General features: G+C 46.8%; 1 long non-coding RNA gene across 1 annotated transcript in view; it reads right to left on the bottom strand.

Annotated features, from left to right (window-relative positions):
- LOC140133048 (uncharacterized) overlaps nucleotides 1–18,542 on the bottom strand; it is a 31,987-nt gene that overhangs the window by 11,989 nt on the left and 1,456 nt on the right. The gene's annotated exons all lie outside the window — the stretch shown is intronic.

Raw genomic sequence — 18,542 nt, 5'->3', positions numbered from 1 at the left:
AGGTAAGTAATATATATATATGTATATATATATATATTTTTTTTTTTGCTTATGCAACAGAGAGAGGGGGCCCAGTATATACAATTAATTGGGGGTGCAGTGTATATAATTAATGACGGGCTCCAGTATATAATCCAAACAAAACAAGAAAAAGGTGGGATGCGTACACAAGGCTAGACAGAAATAACAAAAAATGTTTATTGGATAAGTAACCCACCTTTTATATGCTGCACAAATCTACTTCATGTCCACCTGGGAGACCATTGTGGCGGGGATTGGGGGATTGTCTGAAAAACCATGTATTTATGTTGATTTTTATTTACAACCCCTTGTCCTGGCCTTGCCATCATTTGTCAGAGATTCTATAGATTTGATTAAGAAATTGGAATTTTTGTCTTTTGATGCAGATACTCTCATTGTGACCTTAGACGTGGAGGCGCTTTATACTAACATCGCCCATCATACTTGCTTGTCGGCGGTTGGGTTTTTTTCTGGATGACAATTCCTCAGGGGACCGCAGACATGATTCCTTCCTTCTGAACTTGCTGGAATTCATATTGCAGCACAACTACTTCACCTTCGACCGAATGTTTTACAGGCAAGTGTCTGGCACGGCTATGGGGGTGAGATGTGTGCCCTCATACACCAACCTCTTTTTGGGTTGGTGGGAGAGGGTGCATGTCCGCCCCCATTCACTGTACCAGAAAATGTGAGGGGCTTGTTCCGGTTTATAGATGACATCTTGATTTTCTGGACCAGCCCCCTCACCCTTTGCCAACAGGTAATCCAAGAACTTAACACCAGTGGAATATTGTTCTTACCTCACAGATCTCCTCTTCCTCGGTGGAATTCCTGGACCTCAAAATTACACTACATAACAACAAGGTGGCGACCTCTCTATATCGCAAAAAGACTTTTCATCCCTCCCATACCCGACAGGGCATACCGGTTGGTCAATTTTTGCTTTTGAAGCGCAACTGCACTCTGGACACTGACTTTAGAACACACGCTTCGGATCTCTCACAGAGATTCAAGAATAGGGGTTACCCCAGGAAAACCATTTTACGTGCCTACCGGAGGGCGTGGGACTCAAATCGTCAGGAGCTTCTTATGCCAAACATCAAACAAGGTTCCAACCTTCCCAGGTTGGTTACCACCTATTGTAACAAGTGGACTAAGGTCCGCTCACTACTTACCAACAATTGGAATATCCTACAGAGTGATGAGAGTTGGAAAGCCTTTATTCTGTCGAACCCCCCACTGACGGCCCGCCGCGCTAAAAATCTGAAGGACATCCTAACACGTAGTCACTTTGAACGACCAACGCGCCGTATTGGTAGGGGTGAAAAATTGAGGGGTTCATACCCCTGTGGGTCTTGTTCTATCTGTCCATTGATAAACCCGAGGAGGACTTTCACCAATCCAGGTAACCAGGAAACGTTTACCCTGAGGAATTACGTGAACTGCCACACTCGCAATGTCATCTATGCGCTTATCTGTCCTTGTAACAAGGTGTTATGCAACAGGACACAGCAATATCTCTCTACAATCATCAATGTGACCTCCCATTTCCTTCAGGAAAAACCGCTCTCTACGGTGGCAGACCATTTTAGGAGACAACATGCTGGTAAGACAACTGGGATCCAAATAGTGGGGCTGGATTGGGAGCGTCCTAATTCTCGTGGGGGAGACATCACCCCAGCCCTCCTACGTTGTGAGAGTCGCTGGATCTTCACCCTGGGGAGTTTAGCACCTAATGGCCTGAATGAAGATCTCTTGTTTACAGGATTCTACAAATCACTTTAGACCATCCCAACACTTTCTATGCCTGCCTTACCCCCGGGTTGAATTTACTTCATCGGAGTGGTGTCTTTCTTCATCGGTGACCCATATTGGGGGTCATTTACTAAGGGCCCGATTCGCGTTTTCCCGACGTGTTACCCGAATATTTCCGATTTGCGCCGCTTGTACATGAATTGCCCCGGGTTTTTGGCGCACGCGATCGGATTGTGGCGCATCGGGGCCGGCATGCGCGCGACAGAAATCGGGGGGGCGTGGCCGAACGAAAACCCGACGTATTCGGAAAAACCGCCGCATTTAAAAACCGAAAATGTGTCGCTTGGGGAGCGCTCACCTTCACCTTCTATGGGATGGTGCATTCCGGGGCGTTAAGATTATTTTCGGCGCTGCAGCGCCACCTGGTGGACGGCGGAGGAACTACCATCTTAAATCCCAGCCGGACCCGAATCCTGTGCAGAGAACGCGCCGCTGGATCGCGAATGGGCCGGGTAAGTAAATGTGCCCCATTGTGTCATTTCTTGCTGATCTCTTGCCTCATAATTTTATCCCCCTACTTTTCCTTTCTGTAACCTCGTCCTTTTCTTGCTTCCCCCCCTCCCCCCTCCCCTTTTGCTTACTTTTATTTCAGTTGGTCAAATGAATTACTCATGCTTCAAATAGCACGATTTTACAAGCACGAACGTATAGCGGTAAGTTCTTATATTCACTCATGCCTCCTCTCACACAATGGGTGTCACACTTTGGGATCTCTAACAGAATTTTTATTGTACTTTTGTTGGCTTCCTGTTTTTTCTCTCTGATCCCCTCCTTGGGTGGCATGGTTTACCGCCCTGTCTACCCTCTTCATCACAATTGGTTGTGGTTAGAGATGAGCGAACACTAAAATGCTCGGGTACTCGTTATTCGAGACGAACTTTTCCCGATGCTCGAGTGCTCGTCTCGAATAACGAACCCCATTGAAGTCAATGGGAGACTCGAGCATTTTTCAAGGGGACCAAGGCTCTGCACAGGGAAGCTTGGCCAAACACCTGGGAACCTCAGAAAAGGATGGAAACACCACGGAAATGGACAGGAAACAGCAGGGGCAGCATGCATGGATGCCTCTGAGGCTGCTTAATCGCACCATTATGCCGAAATTATGGGCAACAGCATGGCCATGACAGAGTGACAGAATGAAGCTAGATAGCATGTAAAACATCCAATAATTGACCCTGACACTATAGGGGACGGCATGCAGAGGCAGAGGCAGCGGCAGCAGGCTAGAGAGTGGCATGGCGACATACCCTAATTGGACTCAGGCTTCAAACCAATGGGTGTCAGAGAGGAACCAAAGGAGGTGAGCAAGAAGCGCTCAAATAATATCGGTACATGATAAAAGTTTGCCAGTATATTTTGTGGATTACACAGCAGGGTGGCGACAAAGTTAACATGGAAGCCATGAAAACAACCCAAAATTCTGCCTGACACAGCTCGTTTGATAAGGGGACCATGTATGCTTACAGTTCATGCCAGTCGCTGCACTGGCTGCCAGTCTCCTTTCGAATACAGTTTAAAATAATAATAACCCTCATCCATAAAGCTCTGTATAATGCTGCACCCCCCTACCTCTCCTCTCTTATCTCAGTCTATCGCCCAACCCGTGCTCTTAGATCCGCCAGTGATCTTAGATTAACCTCTACCCTAGTGCGGACCTCCCACTTGCGTCTCCAAGACTTCTCTAGAGCTGCACCAATTCTATGGAATGCTCTGCCCTGGACTATCAGACTAATACCTAACCTCCAAAGTTTCAAACGTGCTCTTAAAACCCATTTCTTTAGGCAAGCCTATAACACTCATTAACTGCATGAAGTTTTAACTCTTCTACTAACCCGTCCTGTGTCGTCCTCCCATCTGTTATCCAGCAACCAACAGGCACCAGACTTCTCTGCAGTCCCATTCACCCTGGACCTGGTATATAAGATGACGGCTGAGTGGTTCAAGCGACAGCAATTCCATTTATTATATTTTGTTCTATTCCCTAAGAAGAATGGCTTGACCGTTAAATATTCTTTTACCTCGTGTTACCCCATCATCTTCATAAACCGTAAGCTCTGGCGAGCAGGGACCTCACTCCTGTTGTTCCATACAAATGTTGTGCTCTGTTACAATACATTTGTATTTGTTTCCTATGATTTGTAAAGCGCTACGGAATATGATGGCGCTATATAAATAAAGATTATTATTATTATTATTATGGAGGCAGTGAACTAGTAGTAGATTAAAGGTGCTGCAACTATGTTAGTTGGATCTTGGGATGGAGCTGGCGCTCTGCAGCCAGGCGAGCTTTTGCCAATCCAAGCCCCTGTCTCTAGGCTACTCCCCAAACAGCACTTCTAAGAACCTTTTGTATAAGATCAAGTGTAGTAGCGTTCTTATAAGTTTAGGATATGGCGGGTGAGGGGAATGTAAACAGATGCGCAAGAAGCGCTGAAATAATATCCCTAAATGGTAAAAGTTTGCAAGTATATTTTGTGGATTACACAGCAGGGTGGCGACAAAGTTAACAACTTTGATGTGGAATGCCCTGTAATAGCTCTTGGGCGGTGTGCCTTTTATCGCCTAGGCTCAGCAGTTTCAGCACCGCCTGCTGTCGCTTAGCGACGGCACTGCTGCTGTGCCTAGAGCTACCGACTGATGGCGCCATGCCCACGGATGGTAATTCGGAGGAGGAGGAGGTGGAGGAGGGGTGGGTGGAGGTATAGTAGGCCTTTGAGACCTGGACCGAGGTAGGCCCCGCAATTCTCTGCGTCGGCAGTATATGACCAGCCCCAGGGTCAGACTCGGTCCCAGCCTGCACCAAGTTAAGTGTAGTAGCGTTCTTATAAGTTTGGGATATGGCGGGTGAGGGGAATGTAAACAGATGCGCAAGAAGCGCATGATGCGCATGGAGCTGGCGCTCCGCTGCCAGGCGAGCTTTCGCCAATTCAAGCCCCTGTCTCTAGGCTACTCCCCAAACAGCACTTCTAAGAACCTTTTGTATAAGATCAAGTGTAGTAGCGTTCTTATAAGTTTAGGATATGGCGGGTGAGGGGAATGTAAACAGATGCGCAAGAAGCGCTGAAATAATATCCCTAAATGGTAAAAGTTTGCCAGTATATTTTGTGGATAACACAGCAGGGTGGCGACAAAGTTAACAACTTTGATGTGGAATCCATGAAAACAACCCAAATTTCTGCCTGACACACCTCGTTTGATAAAGGGACGATGTATGGAGGCAGCTATATGGACGACTTTTGGAGGTAGCAATGGAGACAACGTGTGGAGGCTGCTATGGAGACAATTTAATTTGGATAGTGCCTGTATGTGGCAGTCCCAAACATTTTTCAAACCAGAGGAGCAGGTAGGTGGCCCTCCAGTAAAATGGAATAGATTGAGTGCCTGTATGTGGCAGTCCCAAAAATGTTTCAAACCAGAGGAGCAGGTAGGTGGCCCTGCAGTAAAATGGAATAGATTGAGTGCCTGTATGTGGCAGTCCCAAAAATGTTTCAAACCAGAGGAGCAGGTAGGTGGCCCTGCAGTAAAATGGAATAGATTGAGTGCCTGTATGTGGCAGTCCCAAAAATGTTTCAAACCAGAGGAGCAGGTAGGTGGCCCTGCAGTAAAATGGAATAGATTGAGTGCCTGTATGTGGCAGTCCCAAAAATTTTTCAAACCAGAGGAGCAGGTAGGTGGCCCTCCAGTAAAATGGAATAGATTGAGTGCCTGTATGTGGCAGTCCCAAAAATGTTTCAAACCAGAGGAGCAGGTAGGTGGCCCTGCAGTAAAATGGAATAGATTGAGTGCCTGTATGTGGCAGTCCCAAAAATTTTTCAAACCAGAGGAGCAGGTAGGTGGCCCTCCAGTAAAATGGAATAGATTGAGTGCCTGTATGTGGCAGTCCCAAAAATGTTTCAAACCAGAGGAGCAGGTAGGTGGCCCTGCAGTAAAATGGAATAGATTGAGTGCCTGTATGTGGCACTCACAAAAATTGTTTCAAACAGAGGACCGGGTAGGTGGCCCTCCAGAAAAATTAAATGCATGAAGTACTATAGCAAGAGCCAGTGGGCCCTGTCAAAAAATAGCCATTTTCCTCTGCTTTACTGTACAAAGAGGAGGAGAAGGAGGAAAATGAGGAGGAGGAGGAGTGGATCAATTATTCAGGTTGAGCTTCCTTCACCTGGTGGAGATTGGAAATTCTGAGAAATCCAGCCTTTATTCATTTTAATAAGCGTCAGCCTGTCAGCGCTGTCAGTCGACAGGCGTGTACGCTTATCGGTGATGATGCCACCAGCTGCACTGAAAACCCGCTCGGACAAGACGCTAGCGGCAGGGCAGGCAAGAACCTCCAAGGCGTACAGCGCCAGTTCGTGCCACATGTCCAGCTTTGAAACCCAGTAGTTGTAGGGAGCTGTGTGATCATTTAGGACGATGGTATGGTCAGCTACGTACTCCCTCACCATCTTTCTGTAAAGATCAGCCCTACTCTGCCGAGACTGGGGACAGGTGACAGTGTCTTGCTGGGGTGACATAAAGCTGGCAAAAGCCTTGTAAAGCGTACCCTTGCCAGTGCTGGACAAGCTGCCTGCTCGCCTACTCTCCCTCGCTACTTGTCCCGCAGAACTACGCACTCTGCCGCTAGCGCTGTCAGAAGGGAAATACTGTTTCAGCTTGTGCACCAGGGCCTGCTGGTATTCATGCATTCTCACACTCCTTTCCTCTGCAGGGATGAGAGTGGAAAGATTTTGCTTGTACCGTGGGTCCAGGAGAGTGAACACCCAGTAATCGGTGCTGGAATAAATTCTTTGAACGCGAGGGTCACGGGATAGGCAGCCTAGCATGAAATCTGCCATATGCGCCAGAGTACCAACGCGTAAGAATTCACTCCCCTCACTGGCCTGACTGTCCATTTCCTCCTCCTCCAACTCCTCCAACTCCTCTTCTTCTGCCCATACACGCTGAACAGTAAAGGACTCAACAATGGTCCCCTCTTGTGTCTCACCAACATTCTCCTCCTCTTCCTCCTCATCCTCCTCCACCTCCACCTCCTCCGATATGCGCTGAGAAACAGACCTGAGGGTGCTTTGGCTATCAACAAGGGAATATTCTTCCCCTGTCTCTTGTGACGAGCGCAAAGCTTCCGACTTCATGCTGACCAGAGAGTTTTTCAACAGGCCAAGCAGCGGGATGGTGAGGCTGATGATGGCGGCATCGCCACTGACCATCTGTGTTGACTCCTCAAAGTTACTCAGCACCTGACAGATATCAGACATCCACGTCCACTCCTCATTGTAGACTTGAGGAAGCTGACTGACCTGACTACCAGTTCTGGTGGAAGTTGACATCTGGCAGTCTACAATCGCTCTGCGCTGCTGGTAAACTCTGGATAACATGGTCAGTGTTGAATTCCACCTCGTGGGCACGTCGCACAACAGTCGGTGAGCGGGCAGTTGGAGGCGGCGCTGCGCTGCCCTGAGAGTGGCAGCATCTGGGCTGGACTTCCTGAAATGCGCACAGATGCGGCGCACCTTCGTGAGCAAATCAGACAGATTGGGGTATGTCTTGAGGAAACGCTGAACTATCAGATTTAACACATGGGCCAGGCATGGCACATGTGTCAGTCTGCCGAGTTGCAGAGCCGCCACCAGGTTACGGCCGTTGTCACACACAACCATTCCCGGCTTGAGGTTCAGCGGTGCCAGCCACAGATCAGTCTGCGCCGTGATGCCCTGTAATAGCTCTTGGGCGGTGTGCCTTTTGTCGCCTAGGCTCAGCAGTTTGAGCACCGCCTGCTGTCGCTTAGCGACGGCACTGCTGCTGTGCCTAGAGCTACCGACTGATGGCGCCGTGCCCACGGATGGTAGTTCGGAGGAGGAGGTGGAGGAGGGGTGGGAGGAGGAGGAGGCATAGTAGGCCTGAAACACCTGGACCGAGGTAGGCCCCGCAATCCTCGGCGTCGGCAGTATATGAGCAGCCCCAGTGTCAGGCTCGGTCCCAGCCTCCACCAAGTTAACCCAATGTGCCGTCAGCGATATATAGTGGCCCTGCCCGGCAGCACTCGTCCACGTGTCCGTGGTCAGGTGGACCTTGTCAGAAACGGCGTTGGTCAGGGCACGGATGATGTTGTCTGACACGTGCTGGTGCAGGGCTGGGACGGCACATCGGGAAAAGTAGTGGCGGCTGGGGACCGAATACCGAGGGGCGGCCGCCGCCATGAGGTTGCGAAAGGCCTCGGTCTCTACTAGCCTATAGGGCAGCATCTCCAGGCTAAGCAATCTGGAGATGTGCACATTAAGGGCTTGGGCGTGCGGGTGGGTTGCACTATATTTGCGTTTCCGCTCCAGCGTCTGGGGTATGGAGAGCTGAACGCTGGTGGATGCTGTGGAGGATCGTGGAGGCGACGATGGGGTTTTTGTGGCAGGGTCCTGGGCAGGGGGCTGACTAGCAGCTGACACAGGGGAAGGAGCAGTGGTGTGCACGGCCGGAGGTGAACGGGCTTGTTGCCACTGAGTGGGGTGTTTAGCATTCATATGCCTGCGCATACTGGTGGTAGTTAAGCTAGTAGTGGTGGAACCCCTGCTGAGCCTGGTTTGGCAAATGTTGCACACCACAGTCCGTCGGTCATCCGGTGTTTCCTTAAAGAACCTCCAGACTTCTGAAGATCTAGCCCTCGCCGCAGGAGCCCTCGCCACGGGAGCTTCACTAGTTGACACATTTGGCGCTGATGCACCAGCTCTGGCCCTGCCTCTCCGTCTGGCCCCACCACTGCCTCTTCCAACCTGTTCTGGTCGAGGACTCTCCTCCGTCTCAGAAGCACTGTGTTCACCCGGCCTCTCAACCCAGCTTGGGTCTGTCACCTCATCATCCTCCGATCCCTCAGTCTGCTCCCCCCTCGGACTTCCTGCCCTGACAACAACTTCCCCACTGTCTGACAACCGTGTCTCCTCATCGTCGGACACCTCTTTACACACTTCCACTACGTCAAGAAGGTCATCATCACCCACAGACTGTGACTGTTGGAAAACCTGGGCATCGGAAAATTGCTCAGCAGCAACCGGACAAGTGGTTTGTGACTGTGGGAAGGGTCCAGAAAACAGTTCCTCAGAGTATGCCGGTTCAAATGCCAAATTTTCCTGGGAGGGGGCAGACTGGGGGGGAGGAGGCTGAGGTGCAGGAGCTGGAGGAGTGGCGATTTCGGTGACATGGGTGGACTGCGTGGAAGACTGACTGGTGGTGGACAAATTGCTCGAAGCATTGTCAGCAATCCACGACATCACCTGTTCGCACTGTTCTGGCCTCAACAGTGCTCTACCACGAGTCCCAGTAACTTCAGACATGAACCTAGGGAGTGTAGCTCTGCGGCGTTCCCCTGCTCCCTCATCAGCAGGTGGTGTCTCACCCCGCCCAGGACCACGGCCTCTGACCCCTGCAGTAGTTGGACGCCCACGTCCCCGCCCTCGTCCTCTACCCCTAGCCCTCGGGTTAAACATTTTTAAAATGAGAGTTATAACTTTATTTTTTTTTTTACTTTTTTTTGTTTTTTTTTGTGTGTTTTTTTTTTTTGTGTTTTTTGTTTTTTTTTGAGTTTTTAAAACCAAACAATGCTATCCTATTGCTATGGCTATTTTCTAGCCAAGTATCAAAGCACACTACTATGCCAGATGAGATGACACTGAGTTAGTGCCTAATTGAAATCCAACCCCTACTAAATTTTCCCACTTCGGTCTTTGCTATGGATATGTGCGTCACTAAGCGCAGAACACAGCGGTCGCAAGTCTCACTACAAATTGCTCAGAATTGGCTAGTACATGCACTGCAGAAAGTACAGCCACCAGCAGATCAACCAGAAATCAAATATATAGAACGCTACTGTATGCGTAAGTAAGCTCTTTGTATTCTCCTATGGCTATTTTCTAGCCAAGTATCAAAGCACACTACTGTCAGATGAGATGACACTGAGTTAGTGCCTAATTGAAATCCAACCCCTACTAAATTTTCCCACTTCGGTCTTTGCTATGGATATGTGCGTCACTAAGCGCAGAACACAGCGGTCGCAAGTCTCACTACAAATTGCTCAGAATTGGCTAGTACATGCACTGCAGAAAGTACAGCCACCAGCAGATCAACCAGAAATCAAATATATAGAACGCTACTGTATGCGTAAGTAAGCTCTTTGTATTCTCCTATGGCTATTTTCTAGCCAAGTATCAAAGCACACTACTGTCAGATGAGATGACACTGAGTTAGTGCCTAATTGAAATCCAACCCCTACTAAATTTTCCCACTTCGGTCTTTGCTATGGATATGTGCGTCACTAAGCGCAGAACACAGCGGTCGCAAGTCTCACTACAAATTGCTCAGAATTGGCTAGTACATGCACTGCAGAAAGTACAGCCACCAGCAGATCAACCAGAAATCAAATATATAGAACGCTACTGTATGCGTAAGTAAGCTCTTTGTATTCTCCTATGGCTATTTTCTAGCCAAGTATCAAAGCACACTACTGTCAGATGAGATGACACTGAGTTAGTGCCTAATTGAAATCCAACCCCTACTAAATTTTCCCACTTCGGTCTTTGCTATGGATATGTGCGTCACTAAGCGCAGAACACAGCGGTCGCAAGTCTCACTACAAATTGCTCAGAATTGGCTAGTACATGCACTGCAGAAAGTACAGCCACCAGCAGATCAACCAGAAATCAAATATATAGAACGCTACTGTATGCGTAAGTAAGCTCTTTGTATTCTCCTATGGCTATTTTCTAGCCAAGTATCAAAGCACACTACTGTCAGATGAGATGACACTGAGTTAGTGCCTAATTGAAATCCAACCCCTACTAAATTTTCCCACTTCGGTCTTTGCTATGGATATGTGCGTCACTAAGCGCAGAACACAGCGGTCGCAAGTCTCACTACAAATTGCTCAGAATTGGCTAGTACATGCACTGCAGAAAGTACAGCCACCAGCAGATCAACCAGAAATCAAATATATAGAACGCTACTGTATGCGTAAGTAAGCTCTTTGTATTCTCCTATGGCTATTTTCTAGCCAAGTATCAAAGCACACTACTGTCAGATGAGATGACACTGAGTTAGTGCCTAATTGAAATCCAACCCCTACTAAATTTTCCCACTTCGGTCTTTGCTATGGATATGTGCGTCACTAAGCGCAGAACACAGCGGTCGCAAGTCTCACTACAAATTGCTCAGAATTGGCTAGTACATGCACTGCAGAAAGTACAGCCACCAGCAGATCAACCAGAAATCAAATATATAGAACGCTACTGTATGCGTAAGTAAGCTCTTTGTATTCTCCTATGGCTATTTTCTAGCCAAGTATCAAAGCACACTACTGTCAGATGAGATGACACTGAGTTAGTGCCTAATTGAAATCCAACCCCTACTAAATTTTCCCACTTCGGTCTTTGCTATGGATATGTGCGTCACTAAGCGCAGAACACAGCGGTCGCAAGTCTCACTACAAATTGCTCAGAATTGGCTAGTACATGCACTGCAGAAAGTACAGCCACCAGCAGATCAACCAGAAATCAAATATATAGAACGCTACTGTATGCGTAAGTAAGCTCTTTGTATTCTCCTATGGCTATTTTCTAGCCAAGTATCAAAGCACACTACTGTCAGATGAGATGACACTGAGTTAGTGCCTAATTGAAATCCAACCCCTACTAAATTTTCCCACTTCGGTCTTTGCTATGGATATGTGCGTCACTAAGCGCAGAACACAGCGGTCGCAAGTCTCACTACAAATTGCTCAGAATTGGCTAGTACATGCACTGCAGAAAGTACAGCCACCAGCAGATCAACCAGAAATCAAATATATAGAACGCTACTGTATGCGTAAGTAAGCTCTTTGTATTCTCCTATGGCTATTTTCTAGCCAAGTATCAAAGCACACTACTGTCAGATGAGATGACACTGAGTTAGTGCCTAATTGAAATCCAACCCCTACTAAATTTTCCCACTTCGGTCTTTGCTATGGATATGTGTGCCACTAAGAGCTAAACACAACGGTAGCAAGTCCCCCTGCTAATTCCTCACAAAATGGTACTAGATGCAAATTAAAATAAAAAAAGTAGAACGTTATTGTAGCCCTAAGAAGGGCTGTTGGGTTCTTTGAGAATCACTCCTGCCTAACAGTAAGCTAATAGAACACCCTAACGCTTTCCCTGACCAGCAGCAGCTCTCTCCCTAGCGGCATCCAGACACAGAATGATCCGAGCAGCGCGGGCAGCGGCTAGTCTATCCCAGGGTCACCTGATCTGGCCAGCCAACCACTGCTATCGACGTGTAAGGGTACCACGTCATGCTGGGTGGAGTGCAGAGTCTCCTGGCTTGTGATTGGCTCTGTTTCTGGCCGCCAAAAAGCAAAACGGCGGGAGCTGCCATTTTCTCGAGCGGGCGAAGTATTCGTCCGAGCAACGAGCAGTTTCGAGTACCCTAATGCTCGACAGAGCATCAAGCTCGGACGAGCATGTTCGCTCATCTCTAGTTGTGGTTCTTCTTCACCTTTTCACATTCTTTTTCACCCACCTTCCATATTATTCACTTAGCTTGGACTTATTTTCCAACGCATGATAGTTCATCTGTTTGCTGTACATTTACTCTAATCTTACATTACAGTTCTAGATATATGATCACCTACTGTTCGCACAACTGTGATTTTGGTCATCCTCTGGTTGCCTTTATGACCCTTGGGCCCCTTGGACTCTCCCTTGCATATGATCTTCGTCCTCAACTGGATGTACTGGACCAGCATGACATCGGCCTTGCCCAAACATGGCTACGGACTACAACTTTATTGGACTATTTTTATTACTTTACTTCTTTTGGAACCCAATAGGCCAGGTCTTGGAAGGGCTATGACCCTCCTGCCTATTACACCCTTGGTGCACATTGACTCTCAGGCGAGCATTGTTAGTTGCCGCTCTTATTCACGTGTAAATTACTGTATATCTTTGTTCAAATGTACTGTTATTATTTTATTTAATTAAGTTATTCATATACTGTTGTGTGCAGTTGTCCCCCCCCCCCCCAACCCAGAGGTACCTGTCAGTATATTACTTGCCTTATTTGCATTTTCCATCGGAATATTGGCCACACTAAGTCTTGGTGCAGTGTATGTCTGGCCAGATTGCCACACTAGCACTAAATATGGTGACATATCCTAATCTAATGTACGCCTGCGACTACTTACTTTAGATTATTTGTTTATTTTGTATACCTTCCACGCGTCCTTTTATGAGCATATTCGTCTGGAAAGGGACATAATGCGCAAAGACATTTCTCAGGCTTGGTACAGCCCATACTTGTATCACATATTTTCGAAAGTCACGTATTTTAACCAGTGTCTTTCCGCATGGTCAGCCATTTCTAGTAATAAATGGTTCTGTTTGTTTTATACATGAGACCTGTTTTCTTCCTTATTTATGCATGTTTTGGGTCTCTCAACAATATATGTTGGAGATCCCGTTCCAGGCTACTTCACAGCCCTACATAGCTATCTGCTATGCCTTTGCCTTGTCATTGATCATATGCTTGATAACTCACAGCCTACACATTTTTTTATTTTTATTTTTTGTTTATGTATTGTCACTATACACTCACCGGCCACTTTATTAGGTACACCTGTCCAACTGCTCGTTAACACTTAATTTCTAATCAGCCAGTCACATGGCGGCAACTCAGTGCATTTAGGCATGTAGACATGGTCAAGACAATCTCCTGCAGTTCAAACCGAGCATCAGTATGGGGAAGAAAGGTGATTTGAGTGCCTTTGAACGTGGCATGGTTGTTGGTGCCAGAAGGGCTGGTCTGAGTATTTCAGAAACTGCTGATCTACTGGCATTTTCATGCACAACCATCTCTAGGGTTTACAGAGAATGGTCCGAAAAAGAAAAAACATCCAGTGAGCGGCAGTTCTGTGGGCGGAAATGCCTTGTTGATACCAGAGGTCAGAGGAGAATGGGCAGACTGGTTCGAGCTGATAGAAAGGCAACAGTGACTCAAATCGCCACCCGTTACAACCAGGGTAGGCAGAAGAGCATCTCTGAACGCACAGTACGTCGAACTTTGAGGCAGATGGGTTACAGCAGCAGAAGACCACACCGGGTGCCACTCCTTTCAGCTAAGAACAGGAAACAATTGCACAAGCTCATCGAAATTGGACAGTACAAGATTGGAAAACCATTGCCTGGACTGATGAGTCTCGATTTCTGCTGCGACATTCGGATGGTAGGGTCAGAATTTGGCGTCAACAACATGAAAGCATGGATCCATCCTGCCTTGTATCAACGGTTCAGGCTGGTGGTGGTGGTGTCATGGTGTGGGGAATATTTTCTTGGCACTCTTTGGGCCCCTTGGTACCAATTGAGCATCGTTGCAACGCCACAGCCTACCTGAGTATTGTTGCTGACCATGTCCATCCCTTTATGACCACAATGTACCCAACATCTGATGGCTACTTTCAGCAGGATAATGCGCCATGTCATAAAGCTGGAATCATCTCAGACTGGTTTCTTGAACATGACAATGAGTTCACTGTACTCAAATGGCCTCCACAGTCACTAGATCTCAATCCAATAGAGCATCTTTGGGATGTGGTGGAACGGGAGATTCGCATCATGGATGTGCAGCCGACAAATCTGCGGCAACTGTGTGATGCCATCATGTCAATATGGACCAAAATCTCTGAGGAATGCTTCCAGCACCTTGTTGAATCTATGCCACGAAAAATTGAGGCAGTTCTGAAGGCAAAAGGGGGTCCAACCCGTTACTAACATGGTGTACCTAATAAAGTGGCCGGTGAGTGTATGTTTACTCACCCCCTCCTCCTTTTGGGATACATACTCTTGTACCCATTCATCTTTATCTTAGTCTTTCTGCACACCTGTTCCAGGTGCACTTCCTAGTGTTTTGTATTTGCATCTCTATTGCGCCGATCTTAATGTTTTGGTAATATGTATACTGCATTGTTCTTTAACACTTTGTACAGAGATAAATCTTTTTATTATTTTCTTGTAAAAGTCTCACCCTTGGAAGGACATTTACTTGTGCTTGATTGCTAGCACTGCCCTGTAGGACCTGCGATCACGTGACTAGTCTCCGGTCATGTGACGTACCACATGGCCAGTCACTTGACTGGTATACAGCTGCAGGTACCAATTGTGTTGATTTGTCTATTACTGCCTCTGGGACTATGATTGGTTGGGGGGAGGGGGCTCCCAAATATACCCAGGACATCACAGGAATCCTTCACTTACCCCTGAGGAAGCCACCTAATAGGTGACGATACACGTGGGGTCTGCCTACCCCCCTTCTCTCTGCCTACACCTGCCTGCCTTGCTTTATTGTCTTATTCTACGACAACATGGTATTGTATATGTTGGGCATGTAGGGATCAATGCATCAGAGCTTTGTTACATTGTTCAAATTGCACTTTTCATGCATCAATTTTTGCACTTTAGCTCTATATGGTTATTCATATTCTGGTCCTTATGGTTACTGTAGTTCTACTATTGGTAGACTGTAGTAGGGGGTTTCTAGGGCAACTTGGCCCTTGGCAGCTTTGTACACCCCTTTGGTGTACTTTTTAAGTGTTTTTATATTTATTGTTGTCCCGTCTTGATTGTGTTTAAAATTGTTACTTATCCAATAAACATTTTTGTTATTTCTGTCTAGCCCTGTGTACACATCCCACCTTTTTCTTGTTTTGTTTGGATTGTATAGCTATCGGTATCGGGGTGCGTTGGCTTACACACATTCGTATACCTTGGTAGTGTCTGTCCTACACAATTTCGGTCTAGGGCTCCAGTCTATAAAATTCAAGGAAACCCACCACTTCCAATGGTGGGTATAAGCAGCAAATGCCGTGCACCAGCTCTGGGTGAGCTGGTGCCGGCGCTTACTTTCGTTGTGTTTTTAAACCGATATAAAGCGTTTAAATGCTTTATTAATCTTTATATACAAGTACCTTCTTGCACCGTGGTCCGCGCTCGGTGCACCATGTGCGCGACCACTTCCTATTCAGGCGCACAAAGTGGTCGCGCGCATGGTGCGCCGAGCACGTACCACGGTGCGGTGCAGCCACTTTGTAAATAAAGATTAATAAAGCGTTTAAACGCTTTATATCGGTTTAAAAACATAACGAAAATAAGCGCCGGCACCAGCTATGAATATGGTACATGAATATGGTACGGTGGAGACTAAACCAACCAACCACAAAGCTTACCATCTGTTGATCAACAATAGCAAATCACTAGAATCACAAATTGAACAAACACTGACTACAGGTTATTTTAAACCAAAGGGCACACACACAATTGTTAAGAATTTAATGATAGTTAAAATTTTGCCCAGGGACCCAGTTTTTCTAAAACCGGCCCTGCATATATACATAGGGGGAGATTTATCATACACCCATCCTCTGTGCATAAAGCCCTGCCACCACAGCGCATACATTCACAAGGCATAGGCCTCATTATGTATTTGCCGGCCTGCTGGCTGGTGGATAAGGTCCAACCTGTCAAAGTTTTCAGCGGTGAATGTTCACTGATTTTTACAAAGTGCACATCGGAAATGCACCCTTTATGCTCCCTTCGAGCCCACATAGGGTGAAGATGGTGTAGTCTCCAGAATATTCACAATTTCTTGCGAAAACGCACTTATATATCTCCCCCATAGTATATATAGTAAGCAGATGCATTTTACATTATGCACATACATAACATTTTTACATGCATATATCTAATATATAAAGCTGACTGTATGTTTGTGTATGTATGTATGTACACTCACCGGCCACTTTATTAGGTACACCATGCTAGTAACGGGTTGGACCCCCTTTTGCCTTCAGAACTGCCTCAATTCTTCGTGGCATAGATTCAACAAGGTGCTGGAAGCATTCCTCAGAGATTTTGGTCCATATTGACATGATGGCATCACACAGTTGCCGCAGATTTGTCGGCTGCACATCCATGATGCGAATCTCCCGTTCCACCACATCCCAAAGATGCTCTATTGGATTGAGATATGGTGACTGTGGAGGCCATTTGAGTCCAGTGACCTCATTGTCATGTTCAAGAAACCAGTCTGAGATGATTCCAGCTTTATGACATGGCGCATTATCCTGCTGAAAGTAGCCATCAGATGTTGGGTACATTGTGGCCATAAAGGGATGGACATGGTCAGCAACAATACTCTGGTAGGCTGTGGCGTTGCAACGATGCTCAATTGGTACCAAGGGGCCCAAAGAGTGCCAAGAAAATATTCCCCACACCATGACACCACCACCAACAGCCTGAACCATTGATACAAGGCAGGATGGATCCATGCTTTCATGTTGTTGACGCCAAATTCTGACCCTACCATCCGAATGTCGCAGCAGAAATCGAGACTCATCAGACCAGGAAACGTTTTTCCAATCTTGTACTGTCCAATTTCGATGAGCTTGTGCAAATTGTAGCCTCAGTTTCCTGTTCTTGGCTGAAAGGAGTGGCACCCGGTGTGGTCTTCTGCTGCTGTAGCCCATCTGCCTCAAAGTTCGACGTACTGTGCGTTCAGAGATGCTCTTCTGCCTACCTTGGTTGTAACGGGTGGCGATTTGAGTAACTGTTGCCTTTCTATCAGCTCGAACCAGTCTGCCCATTCTCCTCTGACCTCTGGCATCAACAAGGCATTTCCGCCCACAGAACTGCCGCTCACTGGATGTTTTTTCTTTTTCGGACCATTCTCTGTAAATCCTAGAGATGGTTGTGCGTGAAAATCCCAGTAGATCAGCAGTTTCTGAAATACTCAGACCAGCCCTTCTGGCACCAACAACCATGCCACGTTCAAAGGCATGCAAATCACCTTTCTTCCCCATACTGATGCTCGGTTTGCACTGCAGGAGATTGTCTTGACCATGTCTACATGCCTAAATGCACTGAGTTGCCGCCATGTGATTGGCTGATTAGAAATTAAGTGTTAACGAGCAGTTGGACAGGTGTACCTAATAAAGTGGCCGGTGAGTGTATGTCCGCAAAGGAATCCGTACCGTCGGGTTTACAATCGACAAATTTTGCACAGTCGCTCTTTGTGACATAGGGAGCTTCATAGACTCGGTTTTGAACCGAAATTTTCACCATGTGCTTTCCAAAATCCACTGAACATCGATATACAGGAGCCATTGTCTGCTGCTTAAAGTTGGAATTTGAGCAGTGATTGGTTGCTGTTCTGCCACAGGTCATTAATATGAGCTCTGATTGATGCACACACCGCTGATCATTATTAAGCACCAGGACAGCGCCCAAAGGCAGGAAGGTGGGGGGGGGGGGGGCTAGAGCCCCATGATGGTGACAAGTGTCACTTCAGACTATACAAACCATGTTTACTGTAGCATAGTATGTGTGTTAGATAACATGCATGATACTTGACCAGGATTGTCTTGCATAGGCCTGGGATAAACTGATTATTTCCCAATGTATTTTGCACTGCACACACAATATTATATTTTACACAATTCTACTATTTAGTGCCTTTTGAAACCTAATAGGGCGAGAACCAAAAAGACTTTTCATAATATAAAGTGTGTAGGCAAAACCATTTACAAATGCATACAATAGAATTGCATAGAAAATACTTAGGATCCAAAGCTAAGAGTACAAGATAAGGAGATTACACAGGCCTTATAATTTCACCAAGGGTTAGGACCTCCTTTCATAATCCTTTGG

The sequence above is a fragment of the Engystomops pustulosus genome, chromosome 5 (genome assembly GCF_040894005.1).
Source record: "Engystomops pustulosus chromosome 5, aEngPut4.maternal, whole genome shotgun sequence".
Lineage (NCBI taxonomy): Eukaryota > Metazoa > Chordata > Amphibia > Anura > Leptodactylidae > Engystomops > Engystomops pustulosus.
Note: the sequence above shows the minus strand (reverse complement) of the source record. Positions and strands in the feature narration are given on the sequence as shown.